Source organism: Canis lupus, chromosome 5 (genome assembly GCF_003254725.2).
Source record: "Canis lupus dingo isolate Sandy chromosome 5, ASM325472v2, whole genome shotgun sequence".
NCBI classification, from domain to species: Eukaryota; Metazoa; Chordata; class Mammalia; order Carnivora; family Canidae; genus Canis; species Canis lupus.
Genome location: NC_064247.1, coordinates 52,338,727 through 52,352,455, shown reverse-complemented (window position 1 = coordinate 52,352,455; position 13,729 = coordinate 52,338,727). Strand labels below are relative to the sequence as shown.

General features: G+C 42.5%; 1 protein-coding gene across 23 annotated transcripts in view; it reads right to left on the bottom strand.

The window, feature by feature from the left end:
* The window catches only part of DAB1 (DAB adaptor protein 1), a 1,117,693-nt gene that overhangs the window by 277,328 nt on the left and 826,636 nt on the right, over positions 1-13,729 (bottom strand). The window lies entirely within an intron of this gene.

The window sequence follows — 13,729 nt, the reverse complement described above, 5'->3', positions numbered from 1 at the left end:
CACTGCACACTACTAAGTACTATTAAGTCCAGACACTGTGCTGGGAAGAGATGATAATGATAATAATGATAATACCACCACTTCAATTACAGCTGGTATTTACTATGCACTTACTATATACTATGCCCTCAGCTACTGCTTCACATACATTATCTCATTTGATTTTAGTTAAATTGAATGAATGTATTTCCTGTGTCAACAGTCTTTCCCAGTGACCATCTATCTGACAGTTACATCAGAGAGTTCAGCTGAAAATAAACATTTCGCTGTTATCCATTCTTAAAGAAAATGAAGATAGAGCTATTGGAAATGGATCTTCAAACTGTGTAGCCAATTCTGAGCTCAACCCACAGACCCAGAATGGCTGACTCTGAATGCCCATTTCTGCTCAAAAAGAACAGTAAACCAAACTTCTTAATCATTACAACTAAAAATGGCTTAACTAGAAGAGGCTTTATAGATTTGTCCATGTTGTTACAAATGGCAAGAGGATATAATGCTGAGTCAGAGAAAGACAAATGCCATATGATTTCACTTGTATGTAGAATTTAAGAAATAAAACAGAGAAGAAAAGAGACGGACAAACATACTTTTATATACAGAGAACAAACTGGTGGTTACCAGAAGCGAGGGAAGGGGGGTTGGGTAAAATCAGTGAAGGGGATTAAGAGTCCACTTACTGTGATGAGCATTGAGTTATGCATTGAATTGCTGAATTACTATATTATACATCTGAAACTAAGTGTGTCAATTATGCTTAGATAAAAATAAAATCAGTAAAATTATAAGGCCCAATAATAGGGTAATTCCCACCTTACCCAATGATATTTGGTTTATTTATTTGTTAACAGGCTTTTTTTTAAAGGACACAGGCCCTTAATTAAAGATGTCTGAACTACAGTAACTAAAGCTACAACTAAGGAAAATGCAAAAGTGCCTTCCTAGAATAAAATCATACAGAGACGAAAACTTTCCTGCCACCTTTGTGCCATCTATCTGCATCATACCACTAGCCCTCACCCCCTCCTAACATCTTTGCCAGCCAAAGACAACATTCCATTAGAGATGACAGAGCCACAAAGCTTGGTCATACATGGACATAATTTTATTACTAATACTGATCATTTCACTGTAATAAATATCTGCTAAGAACCTACTCTGGGCCAGGTGCAAATGCTAGCTCATTCATGTCTATAGACATCTACAGTGCAACCACACTGGCTAGGAGTATGGATTCTTAACCCCTTTCCTCAAAGATACTGAGTCCAAAAGAGATGTCAGTCATGTAAGGGACTGCAATACACACAACCAGAACTAACACAAATAAATACCAGGTATACTACAACACAAAGGAGCAAATACTCACCTTTGCTTGGAAGAGTCAATAAAACTTCTCAGAGGAGGAGCCCTACCCTATGGGGTCTTGAAGAATGATTTTTTTTAAGACTTTATTTATTTATTTAAGAGAGAGAGAGAGACAGAGACAGAGAGAGAACAAGCAAGGGGGAGTGGCAGAAGGAGAGGGAGAAGCAGGCTGCCAGAGGAGCAGAGAGTTCAATGCAAGGCTTGATCCCAGGACCCTGGGATCATGACCTGAGCCAAAGACAGACACTTAACTGACTGAGCCACCCAGGTACCCTTAAAGAATGATTCTTATGTCAAGTGGACAATAAGAGAATGAAACAGTGGGCACTCAATAAATACATGTATAATGAAATGGTTATTCTGGAAGAAGGATCAGTTGTGCAAAGGCACGGAGCCTTAAATAACAGCACAACTAATAAAAGGAAATCTAAGTCTGGTAGGGAGGTGATATACTCTCTCACCTTTCCAATTTTAATTCGTGGTGCTACCTCTCTATTCAATCTTTCTTCCTGAGGTCTGCCTTAGCATTCTATTGACCCCTCAGGGTTCAGTTCAAAGGAGTATCATAGGCAGAAAGGTTTTCCGATTGTTCTATTAAATGGAATCTTTCCCTAGTTATACCATGATCTGTTTTTTGGCCAGCTGCATAGTTTCAGCCACTTATAAGAATGTGATATTGAGGAAGTTACTCAACCCCTCTTTGCCTCAGTTTTTCTATCTGTATAATGGGGGTAACATGGAGCTACTGCAGGAATTAAGCGTGACCACACATGTCATATGCTTGGAAGAGGACCTGACACACCTTCTGGAAAGTACTTAATAAATATGGGGGCACTAATAATTTCCTACATTAACCGCTCAAGGTCATGTGGTGATATGTAACTACAAGGCCATAACACTGTGATCCTCCCTTTATAGAAGGGGAAGCTAAGGCAGGTTAAGTCTACCTTGTAAAGATATTGCAGAAAGAGATAGGATCTAAGATATTTCCATCATGCTGGTTTTGTACACAGTAAATAATAAAGTAACATATAAATAATAAAATAAGCTGAAATATATGGATTTTACATAATTTCAAGTATTCTAAAAGTTCATGCATGAAACTGGAATGGAACGGGCCACTTTTTCCCCTTCAACTTTATAAAGCACAATATAGCACCTCTCCCTATTCTGTGGGTATCTCCAGCACCACTTGTTTGACAAAATGTGACTGTGTTCAAGTGTTGTAAAGCATTCCTTGTGGATTTCTGAAGTACACCCAGATACCAAGAATGAAAGGAAACCAACATCATTTCAAATAAAACCTTAAATAAGGAAGGTGTTGCAGTATGGAGAGAACATACCACAGCCCGGATCATGGCATCCCCTTTAATTTTCCAAAAGCCAGAGGTTGGGAAGATGCTGTAAAGTAACTCCAAATTATTTAGGAAATTCATTTCTTTGTAATTAAGGAGATTAAATTCCCCCAAGGGCCAGAAACCATGTGACAACTCAAATCATTTTCCCCCAGTAAAAGCTGTGAAACCCTATCAGTTAAATTCAGGCTCGCCTAGAATTTTGAAATGCTTCAATAATGTTTCTTTGCTCTACACAATCTGTAGTAATTTAATATTCCTGAAGTGTGTCAGGTTTTTTATAATGAGCTCTTCAAATCTAAATGTGAATTATGTAACATTCCACTACATTCTGTCTAGTGAACTGCTTCTAAATGTAAAATCCTGTGTTCAGTGATGGGGGGAGGGGGATTGGTGGGAGGGGGGCACAAAAACACCAAACCACAAAGCAGAGAAAACACATAGGCCTTAAAAAAAAAAAAAAAAAAAAAAAAGGCAGTATAAAGGTTTGAGCAGCCACAACAGAACATACTAAAAAACCTACTATAACACAAATCTGTGCTTTCTCTTCCCCCAGCCACCCCTCTCATACGATCCTACCATAGACTAGCTAACATTTAGGATGGCCCACTATTTGCCAGCTACCATACTATGAACTTCTTTTACTCAATCTTTCAGCCACTTGAAAATTTGAGTATTATTATTTTTCATTTTACAAATAAAGAAAAGCAAAAGTCAGTTTAGTAGCTTGTCCACAGCCCCACATGCCTATTAAGTAGCACAACACAGGGCAGGGTATAAACCACTCCTCTCTCCACCTTCAGGGGGAATCCTCCCAGATGTCCATCAGCTGGTAAATGGATAAACAAAATGTGGTATGTCCATACAATGGAATATTATTTGGCCATAATAAGGAAAGAAGTATTGATACACTGCTACAACGGGGATGAGCCTTGAAAACAGTAGGCCAAATAAAAGAAGTTAAACACAAAAGGCCACATGCTCTATGAGTCCATCTATATGAACTATCCAAAATAGAAACATCCACAGAGAGATGGAAAGCAGATCAGCGGTTGCCAGGAATGGAGGGAAGCAAGGAAGGGGGAGTGACTGCTTCATGGGTTCAGGGTCTCCTCCTGGGGGTGCTAAAAAGATTCTGGAACTACAGAGAGGTAGTGGTTGTACAGCATCATAAATGTAATAAATACTTTGGATTGTACGCATTAAAATGGTCAACTTTGTGTGAATTTCACCTAAATAAAGTGAAAACAAAACAAGAAAACCTCCAAGTCAGGTCCCACACCCAGACTTCAGCCTTTGTGATATGCTAAGAACATTGTAAATTCTAGTCCAAGAGGGTAGCCCTGACTTAAAACACAGATGAAGGGGCAGTCTTCCCAGAAGCCAGACTTGGGGTTCATTCGTGTTGCAGGGATTAAAAGCTCTAATGCCACTACCGGTGTGTTTTGTGACTTGGCCATTTTCATCAACTTCGTCCAAATTATAAAGCACCCCAAACAGGTTATTAACAAGACCCAAAAGTTTTTAACAGTACAGGGTAACGGCCTGTTCCCTCATCAGTGAAATGGAAACACCACCACCAAGGGTGTAAGATTTGGAAGATCAGTGAGATCTGGATGCTTAAGAAGAGTCATAAATCTGCTTGCCTTTACATAAAGAAACACAGAACAAACACAGCAGAGCACTAAGATATTGTTTTCTACATGGGGACACCTGTGTAGGGGAATGATGAAGTGACTGGGTAGAAGGATATGGCAGAGGGTGATACTTTGCAGAGTACAGTTTTATGCATTATTTTCCCATTTGGAAGCATACAGTTCCACACATGTGAAAAAATTAAATTAACAGGAGTAGGAAGTGGGGGGGAAAGGCTCAGAATGAAAGGGGACTGAGACAAATTAAATCCAACTGTATCTCAAATGAATATCACAGACACAGTCTCTGAAGGGGTGAGAGAGAAAGAACTAATTGAAATAATTTACGAACACAGAATTTGGCTGTTTACACTCAGTCTTGGGCAGAGTTGTAGCAGGGGGAACTACAAAGAAATCCCAAACTCCTTTTAGTGAGCAGAGTTGTAGCAGGGGGACTACAAAGAAATCCCAAACTCCATTTTTTTTTTTTTGGTAGTGTTTTGGGCTAAGCAATTATAAAACTATTTTAGATGTATTACAGGATTGAACAAAGGGTCAAATGTTTTGATGTTCTGGGGAGCCCAGTTCTCACTATAAAAGAGGAGATATTAAATTTTGGAAAGGGGGAAGCCAGGAAAGAATACTGTGGAGACAGACTGGAAATGGGAGATTTCCGGCAAACTCGTGATTTATAAAATACACATGCATCTGTATAGGTAGGTATACATACATGCATTTATATGCATACATTTCCTAGCTCTGCCCATTGACTAGGTGCAAAGAGTTCCAACAACATGATACCTAATATCTAGATTTTGGGTTATTTTTTTTTAAGATTTTATTTATTTATTCACAGAGAGAGAGAGAGGGGTAGAGACACAGGCAGAGGGAGAAGCAGGCTCCCTGAAGGGAGTCCAATATGAGACTCGATCCCAGGACTCCAGGATCACACCCTGGGCCGAAACGCTTAACTGCTGAGCCACCCAGGGATCCCCGAGATTTTGGGTTATTACTACCATTCCCCCAGTAAAAGGAGCCAGGGGTTCTTGGGAGAAATGGCTGATTCCAGAGCTGAGGTGGGACAGGTGCAAGAGGAGTCTGAACTATCTTCCTTATTCCAGCAAGTAAGGAAGTGCTCAAGACAAACACAAAGATGAGATGTCACAAGAAGCCATCCCAGAGGTGTGGTCATTGGCCTAATCTGGAAGAGTGTAAACACCATGGTAATTTAAGAATTGTAATAAATAACAAATCACGGGATAAAACTACAATAATCCATGAATCCATACTGATAACAGAAAAAAAAAAGGAAGAAGAGGGGAAGGCTGTCTTGCTTAAAGTAGAAGAGGTACTGCCTGGAATATACAGAGGGAAGGTGGAGCATAAAGCCAACATTTTTCTGCCACCAGAATCAAGCTTAGAAAGGGGAGAACCATCCATTAATGCCTAATCCAGGGGAATGTTTGATGAGAAGACATCTGCAGGTCTTCAAGTGTCTTTCCATCTACTACTTATGGTTGCAAGGGAAAAACATGTGATTACCTGATGGGAAATTGAACAACACCTCGATTAGGTTATCAAAATGAATATTAACAAGCAGGGACAGGTGCAGGTGACAGAGTGCAGAGTACATCACTACCATGTAGTCTTCTGGCCCAGAATCTAATCACATGCATTTAAAATTGGGTGGGGGGAGATTATATACTGCAAAAATATAGTAATAAAAGGCAATGAGAAGCTGGGGAAATTTTTTTAAAGAAAACAAATAGATACAATAACTAAATGCAATACCTGTATAAAATCCTGTACTAGAGAGAAAAGTAATACTACAAAAGGAATTATTGGACCGATGGACAAATTTGAATATAAATGGCATGTTAGGTAAAAACAGTATATCGATGTTAAATTCATTCAATTTGATAATTTTCCTATGGTTATGGAAGAGAATATTCCAATTCTTAGGAATAGGGTCTAAGATATGTGTACCTTACCGTGAAATGATCCAGAAAAATAATTCATGTACTTGCATATGTATGTACATGCATGTGTGTGTCTATAGACCCAAAAACACAGATAATACACAAATAATAAAGCCAATGGGATAAAATATTAGCAATAAAAATATAAGTAAAGGGTGTGGCAGTTTTTATAGTCTTTAAATGTATAATTTTTATATCTTCTCCTGTAATTTTGAGATTCTTTCTAAATTTAAAAAAGATGTTTTTAAAAAGCCCAGCCTAGACTCTGGCACACCAAGGTATGTAACAAAGCCAGTCTGGCCTCACTCTTAAGTTCAGACCCATTCCAGCTCCCTAGATGGCATGCTTTCTAATTCCCAAGGCTAGCGGAGGTTAAAATTAGTTTATGGCTGTCAGTTCTTATTACAGATTCCAACTTCACCTTGTATCTGCCCAGACTGCCTGACTTGGTGGGAGCCTCTGGACCAAGGATGCTTGGGGCAGGCCTTTTTCTTCCTGAGCTCTGGACATCCTCTTCATACTCTGCCTCTGTGCCCGGAATTTGGCCACCAAGACTTGCCTTCGTTTACCTGCTCCACAGATCACTGCACGCTCCTTTCGTTACTTGGCCAACACGAGTCTTCTCTGCATCCCCAAATCCTCTCCCTCTCCATCTGTGGGGCTACATACTCAGCCTGCCAAACCTTCTTCTTTTCAAAAAATATGTGAAGGGCTACCTGACCTGATCTAGCCCATTTGGAAAATGCCTGAACACTCATTCTGCACATTTGTTCTTTTCAGGGAAAATAAAATAGGAAAGAGTGAGGTTTTGCTGGAACACAAAGGCAATATTTATTAGAAGCCATGGGAGGTGTCAGAAGTACAAGTGCTATTGGGGACTTCAGCAGAAAGCTGGGCAGGGTGACAACATCCCTCACTACAGGTAAAAGACAGCCATCCCCACGGCAAACACAGCCACCACTTGTTTTGACCAAAGCCTTCAGGGAAGATAATACACTGGCTTTAAAACTCTGAAAGCCACAACGTTCATAGTTTGAGCACCCCACTGAAGACTCCACTCCAGGCTGTTCTGCCATAATGGTGCGTGTTAAGGGGAGAAAAATCAGAGGTCAGAGACCTCTCTTGGCCTGAGACCTCATCTTCATTTTGTGGCTTATTAGGTTATGTTTACTTCACATTTCAAAAATTAAAAAAGGATTTCAGCTTGTAGAAAGCATTATAGAAAGCCATTCTCTATGACAGAATAAAATAAATAAATGAGGAAAAGTGCAGTAAAGGGGAACAAATTATTGGGAATGAAGGTGAGGGTGGAAACCAGGATAGGGCACCAGGAAAATGTGTAAAGTCATGGAAGAGAGGCTATAAACTGTCCATGAGATTCCTAGAGGCCAAAGCAAAGAAGGAAATAGGATCAGTTCTAAGTTTCACAAGGTTCATGTTCAAATAAAGCCTTTTTCCCCCACTTTGAATCAGAGATGGAGAATGAAAAGGAGCTTTCCTAAAAGCAACCCAGGTGGTGTCATTGACATTAACATCAGCAGTGTATAAAAAAATCGAAGGGGCACCTGGGTGGCTCAGTGGTCGAGCGTCAGCTGAAGTCAGCCTTCAGCTCAGGGCGTGATCCCGGGGTCCTGGGATCAAGGTCCATATCCGGCTCCCCACAAGGAGCCTTCTTCTCCCTCAGCCTGTGTGTCTGCCTCTTTCTGTGTGTCTCTCATGAATAAATAAATACAATCTTTAAAAAAAAAATGGAACAGGGAATTTTCAGTGGCCCTTAATCTATGCCATAAGCATAATACTAAAGCATAATTTAGTAGTATTGCTTTTCAATAGGGTCAAAACAAAGTGACCCAAGTCACCCAAGTCATTTTAAATTCTCTATGAATAAAGCATGCTTTCTTTTCTTTTTTTAACTGAAGTGAAAAACAAGTAAGTGGGATCTTACTATACAGCTATCTGGTGCTTTGGTTTTTTTTTTTTTTTTTTAAAGATTTATTTATTTATTCATGATAGACATAGAGAGAGAGAGGCAGAGACACAGGCAGAGGGAGAAGCAGGCTCCACACTGGGAGCCCGACGTGGGACTCAATCCCAGGACTCCAGGATCGCGCCCTGGGCCAAAGGCAGGCGCCAAACTGCTGAGCCACCCAGGGACCCCAGTGTTTTGTTTTTTTAAGGAATTTTCTAGAATTAAGAAAAAAATATATAAATGGCTTATCAGTTTACTCATCTGTAAAACAGGATGATGCTGGGTATGACTCATGGAATTAAGTGAATGGGAATACATGAAATTATGTGAAAGCGCTTTTGGGAAAATAAAATGCTTTGTTCCAGAGGGCAAGCACGGTTATTCCTGAGGTATCAGTCAATCTTCATCAAGGGGATGATAGGAGGAGCAAAATGTGTTTCTTTAATCAAACTCAAAGCTAACAAAAGTCAGAACCAGGTTTCAGCAATATTAAAGGAATTTATGTGACAACAACAAAGCATACTTAAGAACATTTCATTTAACTAATGGATCACATAGTTTCATTAAGTATTTATTGCACCATGAAAATTCATTACATAAACTCTTAAGAGTATCAGAAAAAACAAATGTATAAACCTAAAATAATCCCATTAGGTTTTTCATTACTCAGGGCCCCACTTCCACCCAACCTCTAAAATTCTCACCTCTGATTCTAGAAAAATGTATCAGCAGGTGGGAGAACCTAAAGCAGTAATCTGTCCCAGAGGCTGGGTTAGAACCATGCCTGATTCTACCACTGTCTATGTAACCTTAGGCATGTGAGCTACTTAACCATTCTCAGCCCCAATTTCTTCATCTGTATAATGGGGAGATCCAATGGGCCCCACAGTACCCAAATGAGGGAACACGCAGCCCAGGGAGTGCTTAAGAAAGTCCACTAGAGTAAAAAAATCAAACTCTGCAATAACTATTTCAAACTATTTTTATCTGAAAAAAAGAGAAATAGCTTATTACTTAAATATGCAACCTAACAGCACATGTACACAAATGTATACATCAATATCCCTACCCTGGTATAAGGCGCAGGCTTCGAAAACTGATTCATTGATGGGGAGGGGGGAGTGATGACTGGCAGGTGACCGGGGGCCACACAGTGGTTTAGCAGGAGGGACTGACACAGTTCAGGCCTTTTCAAGATGATACTAGCCCAGGAATCATGGCAGGAGGGGAGGCCAATGATACTAGGGGCAGGGAAGCAAACTGGGGGAGCCTGCATCAATGGAGCTGGTAGGTTTAAAAGCTTATGATCTTCAATTTTCCTTTCCAAAGATGTTCTAGATAAATGAATCTTCACTTTTTTTTAAAAAAAGCAAATATCCCTTCAGCATGCAGCCATTAAATCAGTTTCTAGAAATCCAATCAATAGAATCCACATTTCCTAAGCACCTACTCTGTGCAGAGCAGCCCCCGTGCTATATGCTGGAGCTACAGAGAGACACACACCAAGGCCTGGAGGCTGCTACATCCCCACAGGGGCAGGGACTGGCCTCAGGTGGCCTTCAAACCTATTCGCCAAGACTCCTCCCAGTGGGAAGCTCTTCCTCACTTTAACCCTATCGGCCATATAGGGAGGTGGGCCACACTATTTATTTGCTCTTCAGGAACTGAAAACCCTCCTCTGTCATCCTGGTTCCGTGGCAGCGTGTTTGAATAACACGGAACTATTGCTACTCCCTGGAGTCTTACGGGAAGAAAAGCCAAGTATTTAATGAGGCCCTCCCAGTGAAGGGGATTTTAAGTAAACAAATGCCCATCTGGCAGCTTCACATGCTGATTTACCTGAACTATATACTGCCATTATTTGCTCTCCTTTCCACAAACTGCATTTCATTATCTTCAAAGTTGACAACGGGAAAGACAGTGACACTGGCCAACACGTGTAAGTGGAGAGCAGAGTGAGTGTGCAACATGCCCCCAAGCTGCCTGGTCCCCCAGGGTGGTCCCCCCCGGCAGGGCTCGTCGGGAAGCTGTGCACAACCCAGCAGCTGTCCATGAGCTCCTCCCATGACAGCCCCTTCCCACAGGCCACCAACAGGTGCCACCTCGTCCCTGCCCAGAGAGCTGAGAGATGGGTGGTATGTGTTCTCCCTTCCTTGACATCCCATTTTAATTATTCTTTCTCAAACACCTCATTTTTACCACCTTCCTTTTGAAAAAAGGGCCCATCATCTTCCTTTGCTTCACTAATGATTTGCTAGTTCAATCTCAATTACCGTAAAATGGGATACATGGATGGCTCAAATTTTCTCCACAAAAGGATCTGCACTTGACTGGAAGCAACCCAATTTCCACAATTATCTCCCTCACAAAAAGCACACACAACAGTGATAACCGTGGGGCTCTGTTTTCCCGGAGCCACAAATAGGGATGGATGCGCTGACAAAGGAGCTCTTTTTTGTTTGTTTCCTGATTTGTGAATGTATTTATTTGAACCTTCTCGCAGAAACATAAAAATTCAATCACACTTGGCAAATACTGAGCAAATCACCCACACGGAAAACCGTTTCCTCTCCGTGCAGTTTTCCCCTTACTGTTAAACCCCATAAACTCCTTGGGATCACAGTTCAAACCCCCTTCTAGGGGGAAAGCTTCCCTGATCTCACGCACCCTTCCCCTAGCACGGCAGCCTCTGCTGATGACAGAGGTGGTACAGAGCAGATGCCACCAAACTTGGCCCCATGGTGGAATCATCTGAGGAGCTACACTACTCATACTTGTCTGCCATCCTGAGATTCTTATTTAAGAGTCGTGAGGTACCACCGGCTCATTGGGCTGCTTAAAAGCTCCCCAGGTGGTTCGAAGAGGCAGCAACATCTGGGAAGCACAAGCATCTTCAGCACCCAGCATGACCCCACTCCCTCATCCCTGGGTTTGGGCCCAGTGTCGAACCCCCAAGTTTGAATGCATTCCCTGCAAAATGAGTAGAGTCAGAGTCTACATACCCGATACAGCGAGGGTATCCCATGACATGATCCACATAAAATGCTTGTCATGGGATGGTAAGTGCTGGTGGCAGGTGGGGAAAATGTTCTGCCCAAAGATGCATGTGCCCTAACCATCCAAATATGATTTAGGTGATATGGATAGTAAGAATTTGGGCTTTTGAACAGAGGAGGTCTCAATGAGATTTGAGGTTTTGAACTGATGAGACCCAGGAGATGCCTTGCCCGTAGTTTGCAGTTGGGCTGGATGTGAACCTTTGGGGACCAGAGAGTGGACTGGGATAGATAGAATGGGCCCCACAGATGTGCACTCCCTACTCCAAATCCCAGATGACTGCACCTGGAGGTAATTCCTCACCCAAGGGCCATTCACTGACTGACCAAGCAGCCACAGCTCGGCCTGACACAAAAAGTTAGATCCAACCCAGATATTGGAGAAGATAGGCAGAGTCTCTCAAGAAAGTATCTGAACTCATGAATACAGATGCTGCACAGTGGTAATGGGACCAGGGGGTAAAAAGATGCCTGGGGAGAAGCCATAAGGCAGCAGCGAACAGCTGAGCACCAGTTATGAGTGAGCACAGGACCTACAGAAGCCACCAAGTATAAAAGAATATATATAATTAGGAGAGAGAAACAGATCATTTCCAGTAGAAGTAGTAACTGAGGGCAGCCATGGCAGGGAGTAAACAAAGTCTTGTGCAATGGGAGGAAGAAAACTGAGTCGTAGGGGAGAGCCAGGACCGTCCCTGCTAGGAGCTCAAACCTCAGTCTGCTGGAGGCCAGGCGGCGTGTCCATTCTGAGCCAGTGGACAGAGTCCTCCCTGCCATGCATGGCTTATAGTGCTGCACTGCTCCTTGCCAGGAGGGCCTGTAACCAAGAGCCTGCAGAGTACTTATCCTCCATACCCCTCATCTGAACCCTTGAAGACATCACTATTCATATTGTGTAGCTGACAAAGAAAAAAAAAAAAAAAAAAAAAAAAACCACAAACATCCCTCCCAGTCTCACAGACTTGCCTTGGGTTTTCAAATCACAGCTCCATAAAGTCCCAGATGTGTGACCTTTGGCAAATCCCTTGACGTCTTTGAGCCTCAAAGTCTATCTCTATAAAGCTGGGAAACCTTACCTCTAATGGTTGCTGAGCAGAATAAATAAGATAATGTACGCAAATTGCCTGGTACTACAGGAGGTATTCATTATATATTGTTTGCTTTCCCTTCCCACGATTTCATTTGCATTTAATTCTTTGGAAGGAAAAGAAAATTTTCTGGTATTTCCTACACTATATGCCCATTAGTTTTTCAATACCTGCCTGTCACAATGAATCAGGAAACAATGACCTAAAACGATTTCTGCTAGGATATGAAATCTGGTGTTAACCTGACCTTCGGGCTCCAGCTGGGTATGCCTTCCCAGCTCAGGTGCTCCTCCTCACTCGAACCAAGTGCTCCAGCCACACTGGGTGGGTCAGACCCCAGAGCACAGCTCGGTCATTCAATGTCATACCTCCTTGCCTCCTCCAGCTCAGCTCTCACTCTGAGGTCGCATGAGTCCATAGTTGACAAACTCCAAACACACTATTCCAGAAGAATTAATAAAGATCATTTACACAAGGGCAAGCTGTGTTGGAGGGAGCCACTGAAGGACACTGCAGTAGCCCAGGGACAGGTTAGCAGAGCTGTTCCCTCTCCTGGGCCAGTCGGGGTGAAAGAAGGGAGAGGTGACTGGAACCAGAAGAGAAGGTAGACAAAGTTGCCTTGAAAGGAGCAGTGACCTTCAGTCTAGGTACAGCAGGCCCAAGGCATCTCAGCCAGAAGAATGCCCAGAAAGTGGATCAAATCATAAAGACTTCACTTCCCTCCTTCCCACCCCTCAGCCTCCTGCTGGGACGCATCATTGGCTACTCTAAGATGAGACCAGGGGGCAGGCAGCCCGTGGTTGCAATCCACATAGTTAGCCTTCTGGAGTGAGGGGGGTGGGAAAAGAAGAGAAGGCAGTACACCTGAAAGGACAAGGAGAGTCAGCTCAACGCCCAAGGGAAGACTGGCCTCCATGAAAAAGGTTGTCATGGGGCACCTGGGTGGCTCAGTGATTGAGCATCTGCCTTTGGCTCAGGACATGATCCCAGGGTCCTGGGATCGAGTCCCACATCAGGCTCCCTGCATGGAGCCTGCTTCCCCCTCTACCTGTGTCTCTGCCTCTCTCTGTGTGTCTCTCATGAATAAATGAAATCTTTCAAAAAAGAAAAGAAGAAAAGTGTTGTCACAACCCACATGCTTCAAAATTCTTCAGGAACTTCCTGATTACCATCGCCTGGTGATAGTAGAAAATGGAAGGGAGAAGGGGGAGAGGAGAATAGAACCGTGTGTGTCAGAACCGTCTATGTGCTGTGGTCTGTGCTGAGTGGTGCACATGCCTCAT